This window comes from Giraffa tippelskirchi, chromosome 11 (assembly GCF_054371585.1).
Source record: "Giraffa tippelskirchi isolate mGirTip1 chromosome 11, T2T-mGirTip1v1.2.pri, whole genome shotgun sequence".
Classification (NCBI taxonomy): domain Eukaryota; kingdom Metazoa; phylum Chordata; class Mammalia; order Artiodactyla; family Giraffidae; genus Giraffa; species Giraffa tippelskirchi.
Window position 1 is genome coordinate 128,786,977 of NC_137285.1, and position 20,046 is coordinate 128,807,022.

General features: G+C 41.3%; 1 long non-coding RNA gene across 2 annotated transcripts in view; it reads left to right on the forward strand.

Annotated features, from left to right (window-relative positions):
- Nucleotides 1-11,421, forward strand: part of LOC145526970 (uncharacterized) — a 36,710-nt gene extending 25,289 nt beyond the window's left edge. Inside the window, exons 3-7 of one of the 2 annotated variants that reach the window (XR_014069362.1) lie at nucleotides 1,413-1,539; nucleotides 2,313-2,489; nucleotides 7,531-7,680; nucleotides 10,458-10,559; nucleotides 11,010-11,421. This is a non-coding gene — a long non-coding RNA (uncharacterized LOC145526970). Of the gene's footprint in view, nucleotides 1-1,412; nucleotides 1,540-2,312; nucleotides 2,490-6,055; nucleotides 6,121-7,530; nucleotides 8,803-10,457; nucleotides 10,560-11,009 lie in introns of those variants that run through there. The other variant, XR_014069361.1, reaches the window with a different exon arrangement.
- The last annotated feature ends 8,625 nt before the right edge of the window (nucleotides 11,422-20,046 follow it).

The window sequence follows — 20,046 nt, forward strand, 5'->3', positions numbered from 1 at the left end:
TCCTCTGGCACCAATCGCTTAAATGGCTTCTCTGCCCTGTAGTAAAACCACAGATCCTTTCCAGGGCCCACACAGCATGCTCTGATCTTGTCATCCACCTCTCCAGCCTCATCTACCACTCTCCAGGCACCCACTCTTCTCAGCCACCATGTAACAAGTCAATACACAGAAACCTTAATGAGCTGGAGTGCTCCGGGTCACCAAGGAAAAAGCAAAGCAAGTTTTCTGCTTCCACTCTTTGGGGTTGAAAGTCTTTCCCGAAAGTGGGAACCCTCTGTGCTACTCTGAATGTCAAAGTCAGCAAAAAATAACAGTAATGTTCTTCATAAACTGAAAATATGACACGGCTTTGGCACCATTTTTCACCAGTAATTAGTACACGAGTTACTGTTCAGGGTAGTGGGTAAAGGTGAAAAAGGCATAGGAATGAATTTTACTGTTTTCACAAAATTCACTGGGGTGACTTTTGCTATGACTGTACTTGTATTTTTGAGGAAACTAAGCTATTTTTGTAGCTGTCTGCTAATTGGCCTCTTGCTCTTAACAGTGGAATATGGGGAGAGATTCTTAATAGTTAACACACATGGCTCATTAATCCCACTTAGTCTAGACAGCTTTCATCTGTGTATGTATGTGTATTTATGTATGCAGCTCTGTGTCATGGGAAAGTTATTTAAGTTTTCTGACCCTCAATTTTCTCATACATAAAAAGGGGTGATAAAAATCAAGGTTGTCCCAAGTCTATATGAAGCATTTAGAACAGTAAGCCCTGAAGTTAATAGTTAATTGTTAGCAAGTGGGGAGGGAAGATTCATAAATAAATCTCCCTTAATATTTTGCCTTACTTTCTCCCAAACCAAGATCATTTCACTTTGCCATTACCAACTGTTAAAATTCTATGTAAGTACTGTAGAATTTCCTTTCCCCAGTGACATCTTTGTCCTCTCCAAAATAGACATTCTAGGACTGGACAGTGGTTAGGGAGACACTGTGCTTTGGGGCCTTGTGAAATTCCTTTTTCTGAACGTAAATACTTTTAAAACAGAGTGCTGTTATCTCAAGGTCTGGCCCCTGGGTTTTAGATAAGCTGGGACTTTCCATCAGTCTTCTTGTTCATGGTAAACATCATCTCTCTCAGAATGCACCCTGTCTCACTTGTAGGGCTCCAAACAAGTCAGATATCCAAACAAGGTTCCTGACACTGCTGTGAAGAAAGATGACTCTGGGAGGGATTTTCCATGTTACACCAGATTTGAAGGCCAAAGGGTCAGCTTGGGCAACTCGAGTCCTCCATCAATAATTCCAGCCAGGACAGGATCATCAATTCCCTTCATCTTAAGCAAGACCTGGGATCACTCTGTTAGAAGCTGAGCCAATGGCCTCAGATAATTTAACATTCTTCCCTTTACTAGGTTATCCTCAAATAGAACATCATGGGCCCATCTAAAGCCAGCAAGATTTAATGGAAGTTGGAGAGTTTCCAGCTGTATACAGAAAACAACGTCTTTGCTGTATGGGAGATACAAGTGAAGGGGAGAGGTTGGTCTTTTTAGGAAAATTTATTGAATCTTTTTAAGGTGTGATAGTACAGGGGTTCAGATGTCGAAAGCAAAAGCCTACCTAGAGAAGACAACCATGTGACTATTTCTTTAAGTTCCCATGATTAACTTGTGCTGCAAATCTGCATAAACGAATGTTATGAAACAGAACGTGAAAATGACCCTTCCATTTCTACAAATGAGACATTTATGCTAGCAAATTATAGATCATTGTCCAAATGCTAACCATACCAGAAATCCTTAAATACGATGATTGTATCACCTGTCTTTATTAGTATTCATTTATAAACAAGAGTCAATAAACTCCTAGTCAACGTGTAAGATATTAAAAGACCAATTAGCAAAACTTATCTACACCAAGAGAGTCACAGATAAACCTGGTTTCAGTTACTAAAAGGGGAAAACACACACATGTGAAACAAAACAAGTATGATCTGTAATTTTAGAAGAATTGGAAACAGCCATGTTTAAGGGAAACCAGTTGTTGACTGCCCAGCAATATTGGTACAACACGTACTACTTTGGGGTTCATTCTGTATTGGTGACAATGTGAAAGAGCTGTGATATATTAATATCACCAGGAGATCTCTGTCCTGACAACAGAGTCTCACATGTGTCTCAATTTGTTATGTTAAATTAATCTAAAAGAGAACAGGAATTTTTTAAAGTTTTGTGTCTGTGAGGAATTATTTTTTAACCTTTCAGCTCACTTCCATATCTGTTTTCTTCTGTCATTTCCTCTCCTGGGTCCAGAAGGAGGCCTGCCTATGAACTGAGAGCTGAAGAGGGAGGCTCCTGGTTTGGGATGGACACCTACTCTGGTCACATGTCATGCTGGAAGCTAGAATATTATGGCTCTTGAATTTCCTTCTACATTTCCTTCTACATCCTAAAGAAGGGACTACAAAGAGACAGACACCAGAATTTAATGTAATTATGAGTTATTATTTTGTCTCTAACAGATTCACAGAGAGATGGAAAAAATTGCTCAAAGGAGAATTTGCTTCAGAAAAACAGGACATGAAAAATCACACTCAAGCTTTCGATATCTCTTCTTTCTTTGTTCACTTCTTACCCATCTCTCTTGTCTTGGATTTGCCTTTTCTTTGTTAATATATCTAACTTTTTAGATTTTCAAACGCAACCTCTTTTGCAGAACTAAACTGTAGTATTCATTTATTTTTAACCAGAAGGCAATGTATAATATTTATTCTCCTGAAACATAAGGTCAGACTATTATTATTCATTCAGCATTTTTCAGACTGATGATTTGAAATACAAATTGAAACTGTCTTCTTTTAAAGCTAAATTAATAATTTTTTTTTCAAAAATCAATCTCCACAGTTTTAATCCCAGGCCCCCCCAAAAGGTAATAAGCAGTTAATTTTGCATTACAATGTCATCAGCACTTCTGGCTGGTCCTCTGCTTTCTTCTTAAGCTCTCCTAGGTTTCCACACAAAGGCCAACACAACAAGGGAAACCCTCCCCACCCCACACTTTGAATTTTAAGGAGTAAATACTTAGGCAGATGCAAACAACCATGAACTTTCTCAGTCCTCTCTTCTTACTTCCCATAGACAGCAGGATGATAAAGGCAAGAAGGACAAAGATGAGCTGGAACCAGGATGATTTTCAAAAAATCAAATCTATGAACATCCCCCTTCTCAAAAGCCTTCATGTCAATTCACAACCAAAGGACCAGCACAACCCCAGAGAGAGGAATTCAAACTGATGACTTTTGAGATGCAAATTGAAAACTGTCTTTTCGTAAAAGCTAAACTAGTAATTTTTTTTTTTCCAAAATCAATCTCCGTACAATCAAGCGCTGTACACCTAGCCTTCCTCTATCTCTACTCCTGTCATCCAATTCGCTCCGGCTACACCGCCTGCTGGTGCTTCTCCAGACACATTCTGTTCTTTCCTGTCCAGGTCCCCGACTCCTCACAGGCGTTTTACAAACCGTGACTGGTCTTCATAGCATTTGTCTTCTCGCCAGCTGGAAGAATGCTCACTCCTACTTATTGTTTTCAGGTGTTTCCTAAGTGGAGCTTATGTGTGTATGCACAGGCACTCAGTTATGTGCAACTCTGAGGCCCCATGAACTGTAGCCCGCCAGGCTCCTCTGTCCATGGAATTTTCCAGGCAAGAGTACTGGAGTGGGGTGCCATTTCCTCCTCCAAGGGACCTGCCCATCCCAGGGGTCAAAACTGTGTCTCTTGCATCTCCTGCACTGGCAAGTATTTACCACTAGCACCACCTGGGAAGTCCTCAAATTGAGATTATTAAACAGTATTTAAAGTCTCCAACTTTGTCAGTGTTCTTATACTGCTTATTAGTAGGCTAGGAAGTCATGTGCATGGACAAAATGTAAATAGTGTAACTTTTCAGAGGAGGAATTTTTACAATTTTATAAATTTTTATAAATTTTAAAATTTATATTGGCATATAGTAGATCTACAATATTGTATTCATTTCAGGCATACAGTAAAGTGATTCAGTTATACATATACATATATCTATTTCTTTACAGATTCTTTTCCCATATAGGTTATTACAGAATATTGAGGAGAGCTCTCTTTGCTATCGAGTAGGTCCTTGTTGATTATCTATCTTATATATAATAGTGTGTGTATGTGAATCCCAACCTCCTAATTTATCCCCGCCTGCCCTCCATGTTCCCATGTGGTGACCATAAGCTCGTGTGCTGTGAGCCTATTTCTGTTTTGTAAAAGTTCATCACTTTCCACAATGACCCACATTCTTCCTACAGCGTGCGTATCTCTCTTACTTCATACCTTAAAAAAAAAAAGTTCATTTGTATCATTCTTTTAGCTTCCATACATAAGTGATATCATATGATATTTGTCTGACTTACCTCACAGAAGAAGAATTTGACCATATATTTTCAGAAGTGGAATTGTCACCCTGGCCCAGCAACTCCACTTCTGAAAATTTATTCTAATGAATAATCCTGTATAGACACAAGCAAGTTTATCATAGCAATGCTTCTACTATCAAAATGTTATTTTAAAAAAATCAAAATTCCCAACAGTGAGAGATTCATGAACTAAAGGATGGGTCATTCATACAATGGAATGGAATGGGATCTAGCATGGCATCAGGAAGCGTGTGTACCCAATCCATGTGGGCCAACGAAAGCTAAATGAAATAAAAGTATTTGCAGCCTTGCTAAAGAAAGAAGGCAGTTATGTCAATAAATTTAAAAAAAATGTAGTCTGCATACTTTTTAAACAGAAGTAATGTATTTTATTTATAGAGAATGTCTAAAAGAGTACATGATTATTTTTCATTAGTTGGGTAATTGTTTAAAATGTTTAAATAAGATACTGTGAAGTCAGGTAAACACTGTACCCTAAAAGGCACATACCGGACGACCAAAGGCAAGGCTTTCCAGGAACGAACCAACCCAGACAAAAACCATTAGGTTGCAAGCCTTGGAAAAGTCTAATCTATGTCAGTGGGTTAACCCAAGGACATGCTAGGGGACGCCCCACCATGGAAAGCTGAAACACCCCATTACATAAGCCACGGTCGTCTTTACATCAGCTAATATTTGTTTTAAAGAAACAGAACTTGTATTAATTTTTTTTTTCAGAACTCCTCTTGTTGCACCCATCTCACCACCCACATGCTCAGCTGAATCATTTAATCAAGGTGAAAATGAAACTCTTTTCCTACATTTTACCTCCAACCCCATTTTAACAGTTTGAAATCCATCCATCAACCAGAAAAATCTCAGCTAGTACATCTTAAAAACACACAGAGAAAAGTAAACCAAAAGCTGAATTGCACTTTCTTGGACATTTAAACCCCCAGTGGATTTTCAAATTCCATGCTAGGTCATGATTGGGTAGCTTCATTGATTCACCACTAACCAGTCACCCGATGGCTTAAAACAGAGCTCGCAGTCTATGAAAATGGAGATGTTATCACCGAAGTCAGGGGCCTGGGAGACAGCTGGCTTCTTTTACAGAAACTGATGTATCTGGAAGGAGACTCAGCTCGGCTCCTGAATGTAAACAGGAATTAGTCAGGTAGAAGCAGAACAAATAAGCACGCTGATTGAGAGGTCTTTCCCAAAGAGCAGGCCCCGGGGAGTGGAACACCCACCCAAACCCTCCCTTGGGTTTCAACCAGACTCAAGAGTCCGGAGAAGGAGGACAGGCTTTGGAGTGGACAAACCTGATTTAAAATACTGGTCCAGCCAGCTCTTAAGAGTATGTGCCGGGCAAATTGCAAAACTCTCTTGAGTCTCAGTCTTCCTGCCAGGAAAATGGATGCAATTGCATCTACCTCGCAGGGTCATTGGGAATAATCAGAGCTAAAACGGGAACACATAAGGCCTAGCACATCATGAATACTAAACAAATGGTGATACTGTTATTTGGGGAGGAGAAGAGAAGCCAAGCGGGATACTGGAAACATCCTTAAGGAAGAGAAGATTTCCAAACGTTCTCTTTTCATTTCACACCAGCCAACGTCTGACAACGTCCAGCCAGAGTAGAAGGCACCAGCTGAATTCACTCCATCCAGCTAGAGGTCAGTGTTACACCAGTCTCCCAGAGGAGGAAAGTAGGGACCCTATTTCTAGAGAATCTTCCTGCCTTTCCAGCTCATGCCTGCCCTTCAGTGTCTTTTCCTACAATATTCAGGGTGAATTCACCATTATGAGGAAGCATCTCCATGTCATCAGAGAATTTCATTAATTCCTCACTCATGGTTGTGATTGAGGGACTGGAGGTGCAGATCTACAAAATAAAGGGGGGGAGGGATTTGAGAGAATAAGAATTACCAGCTGAGTCTGGCATTCTTCACGGAAGGTTCATTTGAGTTATTGGAGTTTAATCATAAACCCATTATTTGGAAATGCAAAATTCATTGATGTTCAGGGACCTGGCATTTTTCAGCCAGCCTACTGCCTGCCAAATGAGACCCCACTTGCTTGAATGAGGCTAGAAAGGAGACCACTGTCGTTTCCAGGGGCCTTACTGGGTCATTTCCCATCACCTTACATGCCAGTGCAATCTGTTTTTCCCTCTCTGTCTCTCTGTCTCTTTCTGTGTGAGTCTCTTTGTCTCTCTGTCTCTATTTTATGTCTCTCTCTGTTAGACACACACACACACAGAGTTCCCCAGGAGGATGATAAAAGCAATAGCTAAAGCAAAGTGACAAACAGCATTTCTGGAGCAAAAGGCTCACTGGCCTGGAAGAAATCTCAGACATCGTGTCCCCTATCTGTCTGATACGATTTCATCTAAAATCCTTCCCAGCTGAGTGGAGATCAGTCCAGTCTAAATGATTGCCACAAAGTCGATCCTTCCTTTTTTACTGCTTCATTCATTCATCCCAACAACAGACATTTATTAAATGCTAATAACAATAATAAAAGCCGCCCCTACTGTGCACTAAGTATGCACTTCCAAGGTGGCTCAGCAGTAGAGAATCTGCCTGCAATGCTGGAGATGCAGGAGACGTGAGTTCGACCCTTGGGTTGGGAAGATCCCCTAGAGGAGGACATGGCAACCCACTCCAGTATTCTTGCCTGGAGAATCTCATGGATAGAAGAGTCTGGTGGGCTACAGTTCATAGGGTCACAAAAAGTTGAACACAACTGAAGCGACTGAGCACGCACCCGTAAGCACCAAGTATAATGGTGAGGAAAAGAGCCAAGGTGCCCAGAGCTAGAGGTCTTCCCTAGATATTAAATACATAGCTACAAACAAAAATATAGCATTACAGCCTCTAAGCAGTGCTGTGAAGGAGTTCAGAAAGCTGTAAGTGTTCAACTAGAAACCTGACTTCATCTGGGGAAGACCTTGATTTGTCCAGGGAACTAAAGGCAGGTTGTGTCCTTAGAGCAAGTGGAGTAAAACTCTAGAGAAGTGGGCTTGGGCTGGACCATCCTGACCTCATTAAGTTTAGAAAGGCTTTTGTCTTTTTCCTGAGCAGTGGGAAGACACTGAAGGACATCCATGGAATCAATCTTAAAAGAAGGCAGACCGCACGGCATTGGTTTATAGCCACTTCATCAGAGCTCGGGCAGCTGGAGTCCAGGCCTCAAGACTCAGCCTCCTTAATGCTAAACAGCGTCACAGAAAGGTGGTCGTTGATACACCTCCCCCTTCCCAGCCACCCTCTCTCAGAGGCTATCTGTGATCAACAACAATTTGAATCCAATACATTTGTTGAGTTCTCCCCTACTTCTACCCCATGCATCTGCCTGTGAAGCTGAGGAGAGGCAAATAATCAAAATAAGACACGGATAAACAATTCCAAACCGAGGCAAAATATTGCAAGGGCTATAAAAGAGGTACTGAAAAGGCAACCAAAAAAGGATAGCAGAGCTCAACCAAAAGATACAGGATGTAGACCCTGACTTTAAGTGGTGACCGTGCCACTTACTAACCACGTGATACTGGACAGGTCAATTCTGTGAATTTAAGTTATCCTGATTCCCTAAGATTGAATTCCTTGTACCAAAAAGATCACTGAGACATCTTTCTTGAATTTTTAAGTTAATGGTCTATTTGCTAAAGTTACACATTTAAACATATGTTTTCTCCTTAGATTTTATGTTCCACATAAAAAAGCAATAAATATTGTTTTCCAGTTTATAAGTGGAGCAAATTTTAAGTATCACTTTTCTTAGTTACTTTTAAAGAGCCTTTCACCAATACTTGGTTACATTTTAAAAGTTAGGTAATGGAATTCCTTCAGATAGTTAAAACTTCATTTATAATTCAATTTTTCATTTTAAGAAGATCAACTGTCTGACCAACAAATACTCCCAAATAGTTAACCTGATAAACTATGCTTGTAAATGTGATTGACATGAATTTCCACTTAAAGATATATCTCAATAATTTGTCAATTATACATTTTAAATTAAAATTACAAGAATATCATTTTAATAGATCAAATTTTCTCAAATATTACAAGTATATAAGGATACAAGAAATGGCCTCTTTCTTAATACAAAAATATTTATACTCTAGTCCCAATTACTTTAAACATGTATATATGTAATCTAAAATTTCCAAGGAATGAAAGATGCTTGCCCAGTAAGAAAGGCAACCATACCCCTGTTAACTGAAATTGTCTTGCACAGAGCTCTTTGGCTGTACAAGAGATTGGGCTCCTTGGGTGGTGCTTTTTGTAAAAACTAAGAAAACTATTAAAACTATTAAATCATCCCAAGGAAGTATGGGAGTTGCCATCTCAGCATTCTTGGGATTTCTTGTGATCAGAGAATTTGGTAACCTTGATGTGACATCCTGAACTCAATCTTTAGAGGTTATGTCAATGAATCTGTAACTTCAAAAGGGACACAGTCACACTGTGGGACTCAAGTTATACACAGCCCCTGATCCTGCCTCACAAATGTCTGCTCAACAAACATCTGAAACCCCATTCAACCTGATCTCTTGACTAGATTACAAGTTTTCTTTGGCTCCTAAGATATCTGCAGGCCTCTTCCATCTAATGTCATCGACACTTTAATGTAATATAATCTAAAGCAATGTGAATGTCCTTTCTATTTAACTCTTTACAGAATCCTGCATTCTTTGGCTACTGAATTTAGATATATCAGATGATTTTGTCTGACTTGTAATCATAGTTTACAAAGCCAGTCTAGCAATCTCAACTCTCTGGGCCTCTCTCTCCCTATGCTTAGTGTCACAGAGTTGCTGAGAATTAAATGAGAAAAATGCACAGGAAAGTACTTGGTGAATTACAAGGCATGGTACAAATACTAGTGCCCACCAGAGTTGGGAGAGATATTGAAAGAATGAATTAAGGGCACCATGAGAACATCAAGAAAGGAGTGATTACTTCCATCTTGGCCTCCAACAGAGCTTCAGAGAAAATGGAGCATTTAGATGGGCCTTGACAAATGAGTAGGATTTTAACTGACTGGCAGTAAGGATGGGGAAGCCAGCAAAAGTCCATTTGGAAGTCTTTACAGAAGGCATCAGAATAAAGCTGGCATTGAGTTTTAGAAAAAGGTCAGGGCTTCTCTTGGCATGCAATAGTTTTACACTCTTTATCCTAGTCTTCTCATTTCCTACATTTTAAAACAGTTTTAATTCCATGTCTTTATTACCTAGAACTATTCTTACCAAGTAGAAAGTGTTCCAAGAAAATACCAAGGATGCCCAATGTTCTCTTTCCAGTAGGCTGGTAATATTGTTCAGATTATTAGCTCTCTCCAACAAAGAGGATTTTTGCATAACCACAGATATAAGGACTTCTTCTGAGTGGTAAACTAGTAAAATTCATTGCAAGCAGAACTAGCCATAAGTGAGAAGAATCATCCAAGAAACTTCAGCAAATATTAATGATCCTTTGGGGTACCTTCAAACTCCAATCTAGATGATTCAGGTTTTCCAAGCCATTTCCATTTCTTGATGCTTATAGAAAATTAAAAAATAATGTTGAAATAGTTTTTAAAATTATGTTTATATTAACAAAGTTACACTTCTAACATACAAAAATACAGTGCACTATAATTATGCTTTGTGTGTGTGTTAGACATTCAGTCGTATACGACTCTGTGACCCAATGGACTGTATCCCAGGGGGCTCCTCTCTCCATGGATTTCTCCAGGCAAGAATACTGGAGTGAGTTGCCATTTCCTTCTCCAGGGGATCTTTCCAACTCAGGGATCAAACCCGGGTTTCCTGCATTGCAGGCAGGTTCTTAACCATCTGAACCAGCAGGGAAGCCCATAATTATGCTATTCAAAGGTTAATTGTAGGATTTATGTCATATATTAATTTATACTCTACTTCAGACATTTGGTTCAGTAACAGGATATAAGTTTAAAGATGTATATTAAACGTCTTCCTCTTTCAATCCTATCTGTGCATTTCTAGGTAATGGGGATGAAAACAACAACTCTGAAGGCTTTCAGGATTTGTGAGACCCAATGACCTCTCTGTCTCCCAAGGACGCCCCCCAATTCTGACAGGCTCCAGGCAAGGCTTTTACAGGCCAGGAATTTAAGATGTGGAAATATTATGTATCCACTATTGCAAGTGTTGTCCCCACACTGGGTAAAACTTAAAATTGTTCATATTTACAGTGAAGGCAATTAACAGCTGCCTTGACAATGTTGGTGAGTCTGGAACCAACCAGCAGGCTTCCCCTTTGGGCGGATCAGGCAGGAAGCTGCCATCACACTGGGAGATCCCTTAAATTCCTTAGCAGGGCAGGCATTTCTCTAGGGCTACCCAGTGTCTTCATAGAACCACACTTCAATTTGCTTGCCTTGGGGACAGATGCTTAGCTTCCAGGAGTCCCTGGGTGAGGGTGGAGAGCCACCTATTCTGAATACAGACAGACTTTCCATTAAACCCCTCGTTTTCAACACCACGTCTTACTCCTACTCTTCATACTCTTTTGTTTTGCTTCCTCGTTTTTCCCAGGTTCTAGAAGAAAGACGAGCCCCCTCCTTAGCTCAGATGTTTGGACTACAGTTCCCGTGCTCTCCTATGGTTGGCTGCCTTCCACCATGACTAGAGTCTTCTCACCATTCAGGTTTCAGCTCAAATATCATCTCCTTTGGGAGGAGGCCCCTGTCTGAAGCAAACCTCCATCTTCAGGCTCCCCTCCCATGTCATCCTGCCTTCCGGTCTTCACAGGGCATTTATCACTCTCTCTAATTACCTTGCTCATTCTTTTGTTATTACCATTGTGCCCTCACTAGTATTGAAGTTCCAGGAGAGTTCAAATATCCTCTGTGAAGTTTTGCATTGTGTCATCACATTTTAGGCCTCTGGTAAATAATAGGCATTCGATAAATATTAAACAACAAAAATCACTCATTTCTTCCACAAATAGCCATTAAAAGTGTATCAAGTTTCAGTCACAAAAAAGAATGAAATAATGCCATTGGCAGCAACATGGATGGACCTAGAGATTGTCATACTAAGTGAAGAGGGTCAGACAGAGAAAGACAAATATTATATGATATTGCTCATATGTAGAATCTAAAAAAAAAAAAAAGGGTACAAATAGAGTCACAGATGTGGAAAACAAACTTACGGTTACCAAGGGGGAGTGGGAGAGAGAAGGAATGAGCTGGGAAACTGGGAGTGACATATATATACTGTGCTGTGCTAAGGCGCTTCAGTCAAGTCTAAGTCTGTGCAACCCTTTGAACTGTAGCCCACCAGGCTCCTCTGCCCAGGGGATTCTCCAGGCAAGAATAATGAAGTGGGTTGCTGTGCCCCCCTTCAGGGGACCTTTCCAATCCAGGGATCGAACCTGCATCCTTTAACTCTCTGTATTGAAAGGCAGGTTATTTACCACTAGTGCCCCCTGGGAAGCCTCCATATATATACTACTATATATAAAATAGATAATTAACCTATTGTATAGCACAGGGCACTCTACTCAGTACTCTGTAATGGGCCTATACGGGAAAAGAATCTCAAAGAGAGTGGATATATGTATATGTATGTGTATATACATATATATAAACTGGAAAAGGTCAGTTTTCATCCCAATCCCTAAGAAAGGCAATGCCAAAGAATGCTCAAACTACTGCACAATTGCACTCATCTCACACGCTAGTAAAGTAATGCTCAAAATTCTCCAAGCCAGGCTTCAGCAATACGTGAACCATGAACTTCCAGATGTTCAAGCTGGGTTTAGAAAAGGCAGAGGAACCAGAGATCAAATAGCCAACATCCGCTGGATCATCAAAAAAGCAAGAGAGTTCCAGAAAAACATCTATTTCTGCTTTATTGACTATGCCAAAGACTTTGACTATGTGGATCACAATAAACTGTGGAAAATTCTGAAAGAGATGGGAATACCAGACCATCTGACCTGCCTCTTCAGGAACCTGTCAGGAAGCAACAGTTAGAACTGGACATGGAACAACAGACTGGTTCCAAATAGGAAAAGGAGCACGTCAAGGCTGTATATTGTCACCTTGCTTATTTAACTTATATGCAGAGTACATCATGAGAAACTCTGGGCTGGAAGAAACACAAGCTGGAATCAAGATTGCCGGGAGAAATATCAATAACCTCAGATATGCAGATGACACCACCCTTATGGCAGAAAGTGAAGAAGAACTAAAGAGCCTCTTGATGAAAGTGGAAGAGGAGAGTGAAAAAGCTGGCTTAAAGCTCAACGTTCAGAAAACTAAGATCATGGCATCTGGTCCCATCACTTCATGGGAAATAGATGGGGAAACAGTGGAAACAGTGTCAGACTTTATTTTTGGGGACTCCAAAATCACTGCAGATGGTGATTGCAGCCATGAAATTAAAAGACGCTTACTCCTTGGAAGGAAGGTTATGACCAACCTAGATAGCATATTTAAAAGCAGAGACATTACTTTGCCAACAAAGGTCCATCTGATCAAGGCTATGGTTTTTCCAATGGTCACATATGGATGTGAGAGTTGGATGGTGAAGAAAGCTGAGTGCCAAAGAATTGATGCTTTTGAACTGTGGTGTTGGAGAAGACTCTTGAGAGTCCCTTGGACTGCAAGGAGATCCAACCAGTCCATCCTAAAGGAAATCAGTCCTGGGTGTTCATTGGAAGGACAGATGTTGAAGCTGAAACTCCAATATTTTGGCCACCTGATGCGAAGAGCTGACTTATTTGAAAAGACTCTGATGTTGGGAAAGATTGAAGGCAGGAGGAGAAGGGGACAACAGAAGATGAGATGGCTAGATGGCATCACCAACTCAATGGACAGGGGTTTGGGTGGACTCCGGGAGTTGGTGATGGACAGGGAGGCCTGGCGTGCTGTGGTTCATGGGGTCGCAAAGAGTCAGACACTACTGAGCGACTGAACTGACTGACTGATATATATATAACTGATTCACTTTGCTGTACACCTGAAACAGAACACTGTAAATCAACTATACTCCAATGAAAATTAATTTAAAAAATAAAAAATAAAGTAAACACAATCTTGAATTAAAAAAAAAAGTGTATCAGGAGCCAGGAATTGTGCCTGTAAAGGAGAATTTCATCCATTTATGAAAAATATCATCCTGCCTCCTTACCACTTCTTGCCTCCTCTTGCCACACCCTCCCTCAATCCCCACAAACAGACGTGCAGAAGTTGCCTCTGCCTTGCTGCCTCATGGTCCAGAGAAAAGAAGACCAAAGAGAGTGTGACCCTGTCCCCCTAGCCAACTGCCACCAGAGGCTGCCCTGGCATCTGGCCAGACAGCGAAGGCTGGCTGACAGTTTCTGCGGCCCAGCCTGGTAAATACTCAGCTGCAGCAAAAGCCCCAGTTCAGGGAGCAATTAGAGAAAGGGACCCAGGCGTCCCTGGAGCTGCTGGTTCCTACTGATCGGAACATGCGGAGGCCGCCTATGACACAGCCCTCTTCCTTGGCCTTGACTTGGTCACAGTAAACATGCCTGACCACAAGCTGTCCCCCAGACACTTGCAGCTGGTTGGAAAACAAGTGTGATCGTAAACATGTGTTGCCACGCCTGTAACCGGACAAATCAGTCACCTGCCTCAGACCCACACGACGGGGTGGGGTTGGGGGGGCATGACTGTAAAATCAAGTTCTCTGAAGGTTCGACTAGTTTGTTGTTGTTTGTCAGGGATCTAAGGTGACTCAGGATGCCTCGGTGGTGAGGAACAGAGTATCTTTTATTTGATTGTCCCCTGTTCATCAGCCTTGCTCTTGTCAAGGAGCCCAAACATTCTCATTCAAAGGCTGTATTTACAAATGAACCGGGATGGCCATAAAATTGATGACCTTGCTGCTTCTGGAATCTCATAAAAAGTTTCCAAGCAGCTCCTCCCCAGAGCAAATAAGGGCGTTGCAGTTGCTGGTCCCCTGGCAGGGCTCCAGCTGCGGCTATTACATTCCTCCCTCGTCAGCTTTCCTCGGCAGACTCGCCTGCGTGTCAGGGTGCTTAACTCTAAATGGGCTGCTGAGTTCGGAGGGCTCAAATCCAGAGGTGGGGGCAACACAGAAAGCAAAGGGAGAAGGGGGCAAAAAGGCAGCATTGATTGAGATGCTGTTATGTGCCAGGCACTATGCAAAGGATTTTATTCATGAATTTTCTTATCCACGCTTTAGCACTTACTCGTAGGCTAGCCCACCCTATAAGCTCTATCCCATGAGCCTATGAATGTTTGGGGCAGATATTGCTCATTTTGGTGGGGTCCCGTGAATATCGTTTATTAAGACATGTCTATTTTCTGATGGCTGGTATGGCAGAAGTAGCCAGGTGACACTGATGAAAGTCAGTGAGAAGCAGTGCGCATGCGTGTGGGTGGGGCTTCTGGGAATCTATTGTATTGCTATTTCGTGGGCACCTGTCCTTTGCTCTTCTCCATGCTTCATTCTTTGAATGTGGATATGTTTAGAGGAGCACACTCATTTTACGATCAAAAGGACGGTAAAATAGAAGGAAAGAGCCTGGGGCATAGATGACAAAATGGAGATGCTCCCTCAGCCCGCATCTCCCTGCCTTAGGATTCTTGTTACCATGAGAAATTAGCCCCCTTCTTTATGGTGGCAACAGACTTGAGGATGGCCCCAGGGTTCCCACCTACTCCCCTTGCTTCTAAACCATAGAATAGGGCAAATGTGATGGGCTGTCCCTCCGTGATTACATTAGGTTATAGGTAACAAAGTTTCCTCTTGTTTGCGGACTTGCTTCTTGCAAGGACTCTCCTTGCTGACAAAGTCAACAGTCATGTTGGAAAATCCCACATGGCCAGGAAATATGAGTGGTTTCTAGGAACTACAGAAAGACTACAAACTGTAGGAGGCTTCTAGAAAATATGAGTGCCCTTTAGGAGTTGAAAGGGGCCTCCAGACAGTAAGAAGTCAGGATCTCAGTCTCATAGTTGTAAGAAAATATATTCTGCCAACAACCTGAGTTAGCTTGGAAGTAGATTCTTCCCCAACCAAGCCTCCAGATGAGAATACAGCCCAGCTGACACCTTCATTGCAGCCGTGTGAGACTCTGAGCAGAGGATTCAACCAAGCCAAACTCTTGACCCACAGAAACTGTGAGTTAATAAATGCATGTTGTTTAGACGCCTAAGTTTGTGGCATTTTTGTTATGCAGCAATAAACCACTAATGCATCTTTTATACCTCGTGGATCAGCTTTCTGTTATGTACAGCCAAATTGACACAGTTGGTAGATACACAGATGGGCATCTCAGGAGACCTCCCAAAGCCCTGAAAGATGGGAATAGAGTCTCAGGGTTTGTGGGCAGGTGAAGGAAGAGCCAGGGTCTTAGACTTTTCTCTAAATAGAAGAGCTGAGTATTCTCATTCACAGGAAAGGCTTTCGGCTGCTGACTATATGACTGCTTTCCAAAATAACATAGGTAGTTAAGGACGAATAAAAAGGAAGATCGTTAAATAACACTTTGGGGTAAGTCTTTCACTGAATTAAAGATAGGAAGGTAACCTATATATTCCTCTTTTTATAGTTTTGAGTTTTGTTGGAGGTACTTTTTTCAGGAAAATAGCGACACCAGCTCACATCCCTTGAGTGCTCACTGTGTACAAAGTTCTCTGTCAAGCCTTTCACCTGGATTCTCTTTCATGCTAATATCCATCCTACAAACTAGGGATGACTATTATTCTCACATGACAGGCCAGAAAACTGAGATTCAGAGAGGTTAAGAGGTAGGTCATAGGCAGTCTGCCTTCATATCCAATGTAGTTAAGCACTATGCCATTCTTCTGGCTGTAAGAGACAGAAAATAGAGAAAAATACTAAGTAGAGGGAACCACTTTTCCATATTTCAGACACCTGGGAACAAGCACAAAAAACTTTTTGATATATTTTCTAACAACATAGAGATTAGATTGCTTATACAAATATGTATCCTGCATCTTTGTTTTTTCAGTTAATGTGCTCTAAGCAGTTCCTCATGTTATGCAAAGCTTCTTATAAGCATTGGCTGCCTTATATTCCATTATCTGGATGTGTTGTAATTCACTAAGTCCTTCTCCTAACACAGCCAAATCGAGACGCTTTCCATTTAGGAACTGTTGTATATAAAGCTGCAATTAGCATCTTGGTGCATAAAATATTCCCACATTTTAGTTTAGGGTAGAATCCTCCAAGTGGTATGACACCGCAGCAGAGAGGATGAGTCCACTTACGGTCACCACCACCGGACGCACAGTGCTTTAGCCCAAGATGTCACCGTGAGACTTTGAAGGCTGGAGAAGGGAGATGTATCTCTTGAGAAAGAACGGCCCCTCCCTTGAACATTCCTGTGGGTTCATGTATTCAAAAGTGACACGAGGGGCTATGTACCTTTAGAAGGCCAGATTTTTATTGTCATCTGGAATGTGGTGCTTCTTCCAAAAGCTATAAAATTCAAGCCTGATCTTTAGTAAACTTCCCTGATGTTTGTGTTTCATAAGCTGTCTCACAGCCACAGCCTCAGACCTTTTTATACGTTCCTAAATAAACACGAGGGCCTGCACGCTGCCTCCTGGTGTGAGCAGACCCCTGCTGTCTGCCAGCCTCCTCGTTCTCCTTGGTACCCACCATATTTCCCATTTTTCCCATGAGTCTCTAAACCCAGAGACACAAAAATATGTTTTGTTTTTGAGGTCAAATAACTGAAACATTTTAAAATTTTCAGTGTGGTGGTTAAATGACCCAGGAAAACCAGGTTTTTTTTTTTATCCCTTCTGCTGTATATATGTTTTGAATTGCAGATATTGAAATGGAAAGGCTCCTTAGACACCTAGTAACAAAAATAACTAATGTTTGGTAAATGTTGACTGTGTGCCAGCACTGGGCTAAGCATTTTGCATAGATTGTTTCCTTTAACTTCAGCACAACCAGGTAGACAGACATTATCCACCTTTTGCAGTTGGGAAAATGAAGGAACAGAGAGATAACTTTTCAAGGTCACAGAGCTATTCAGTAAAGTTGTTCAAGCCCAGAAGAGATCGTAGAGACCATTGAGATCTTTTATTTTTTATTGAAGTATAGCTGATTTACAATGTTGTGTTAGTTTCTGGTATACAGCAGTAATTCAGTTTTACATGTATCTATATATATGTAAATATATATACATGTATACATATGTACATATGTGTGTATATATATATGTATATATATATATATATATATGGTTTTCTATCATGGCTTACTACAGAATAACAAATATAGTTCCTGTGCTATATAGTATTAATAGGACCTTATTGTTTATATATTTTGTATATAGTACTTTGTATCTGCTATTCCCATACTCCTAATTTATCCCTCCCACTTTTTCCAATTTGGTAACCATGCATTTTTCTATGTCTGTGAGTCCGTTTGTGTTTTGTCAATAAATTCATTTGTATCATTTTTTAGATTCCACATACAAGTGATACCATATGGGATTTGTCTTTGTCTGAGTTGTTTCATTTAGTATGACTATCTCTAGGTCCATCCATGTTGCTGCAAATGGCATTATTTTGTTCTTTTTTATGATTGAGTAATATTTCATTACTCAAGGCTGTATATTGTCACCCTGCTTATTTAACTTATATGCAGAGTACATCATGAGAAACGCTGGGCTGGAAGAAACACAAGCTGGAATCAAGATTGCCAGGAGAAATATCAATAACCTCAGATATGCGGATGACACCACCCTTATGGCAGAAAGTGAAGAAGAACTAAAGAGCCTCTTGATGAAGGTGAAGGAGGAGAGTGAAAAAGTTGGCTTGAAGCTCAACGTTCAGAAAACTAAGATCATGGCATCTGGTCCCATCACTCCATGGGAAATAGATGGGGAAACAGTGGAAACAGTGTCAGACTTTACTTTTTTGGGCTCCAGAATCACTGCTGATGGTGACTGCAGCCATGAAATTAAAAGACACTTACTCCTTGGAAGGAAGGTTATGGCCAACCTAGATAGCATGTTTAAAAGCAGATACATTACTTTGCCAAAAAAAGTCCGTCTAGTCAAGGCTATGGTTTTTCCAGTGGTCATGTACGGATGTGAGAGTTGGACGGTGAAGAAAGCTGAGCGCCGCAGAATTGATGCTTTTGAACTGTGGTGTTGGAGAAGACTCTTGAGAGTCCCTTGGACTGCAAGGAGATCCAATCAATCCATCCTAAAAGAGATCAATCCTGGGTGTTCATTGGAAGGTCTGATGTTGAAGCTGAAGCTCCAATACTTTGGGCACCTCATGCGAAGGGTTGACTCATTGGAAAAGACCCTAATGCTGGGTAGGATTGGGGGCGGGAGGAGAAGGGGATGACAGAGGATGAGATGGTTGGATGGCATCACCGACTCGATGAACATGGGTTTGGGTGGACTCCGGGAGTTGGTGATGGACAGGGAGGCCTGGCGTGCTGCAATTCATGGGGTCGCAGAGAGTCGGACACGACTGAGCGACTGAACTGAACTGAATATTTCATTTTATGTATGTGTGTAGATATATATATTACATATATGTACCACATCTTCTTTATCCATTCATCTGTTGACAGACATTTAAGTTGCTTCCATATCGTGGCTATTGTAAATAGTGTGGCAATGAGCATTAGGGTGCATGGATCTTTTCAAATTAGAGTTTTCTCTGGATATATGCCCAAGAGTGGGATTGGTGGGTCATATGGCAATTCTATTTTTAGTTTTTTGAGGAACTGCCATACTATTTTCCATAGTGGCCACTCCAATTTACATTCTCACCAGCAGTGTATGAGGGTTCCCTTTTCTCCACATCCTCTCCAGCGTTTATTATTTGTAGACTTTTTAATGATGGCCATTCTGACTGGTGTGAAGTGGTACCCCACTGTAGTTTTGATTGACATTCCTCTAATAACTCGTGATGTTGATCATCTTTTCATATGTCTATTGGCCATCTGTATGTCTTCTTTAGAAAAATGAGAGATCATTGAGATCCTTAACTCAGCTCTAGGACTTCAGGGAACACTGTGAGGTCAAGGGCTGCCCAAGAAGGTAAAGCCACAGTGAAAGGCTCCTATCAAGCCCACTTTGCTCCCACTGACTTGCAGTAGCAGAATAATGGCCCCCTACAATGATGTCAATGTTCTAAGCCTCAGAATCTGTGAATATGTTGCTTTGCATTGCAAAAGGGTGTGATGAAGTTTATGGGTATGATGAAGTTTATAGATGAGATGAAGTTAAGGACCCTGAGATGGGGAGATTACCCAGGATTATCCACTGAGCCCAGTCTAATCACCCAGGACCTTCAAGGTGAAAAATCTTCCCGAGCTGTGGTCAGAGGGAGCTGTGGTTATGGGAAGATGGTCAGAGAGAGACCACGGTGCTAGCTTTGAAAACAGAGAAAGGGCCATGAGCCAAGAACTGTTCACCTCTCGAGGCTTTCCATGGCTATAGCCCTGCCAACACCTTGATTTTCGCTTAGTGACACCCCTCTGACTTCTAACCCACAGACCTGTAAAATACTCAGTTCATTTGGTTTTAAGCCACTAACATAGTGGTCACTTCTTATGACAACACCAA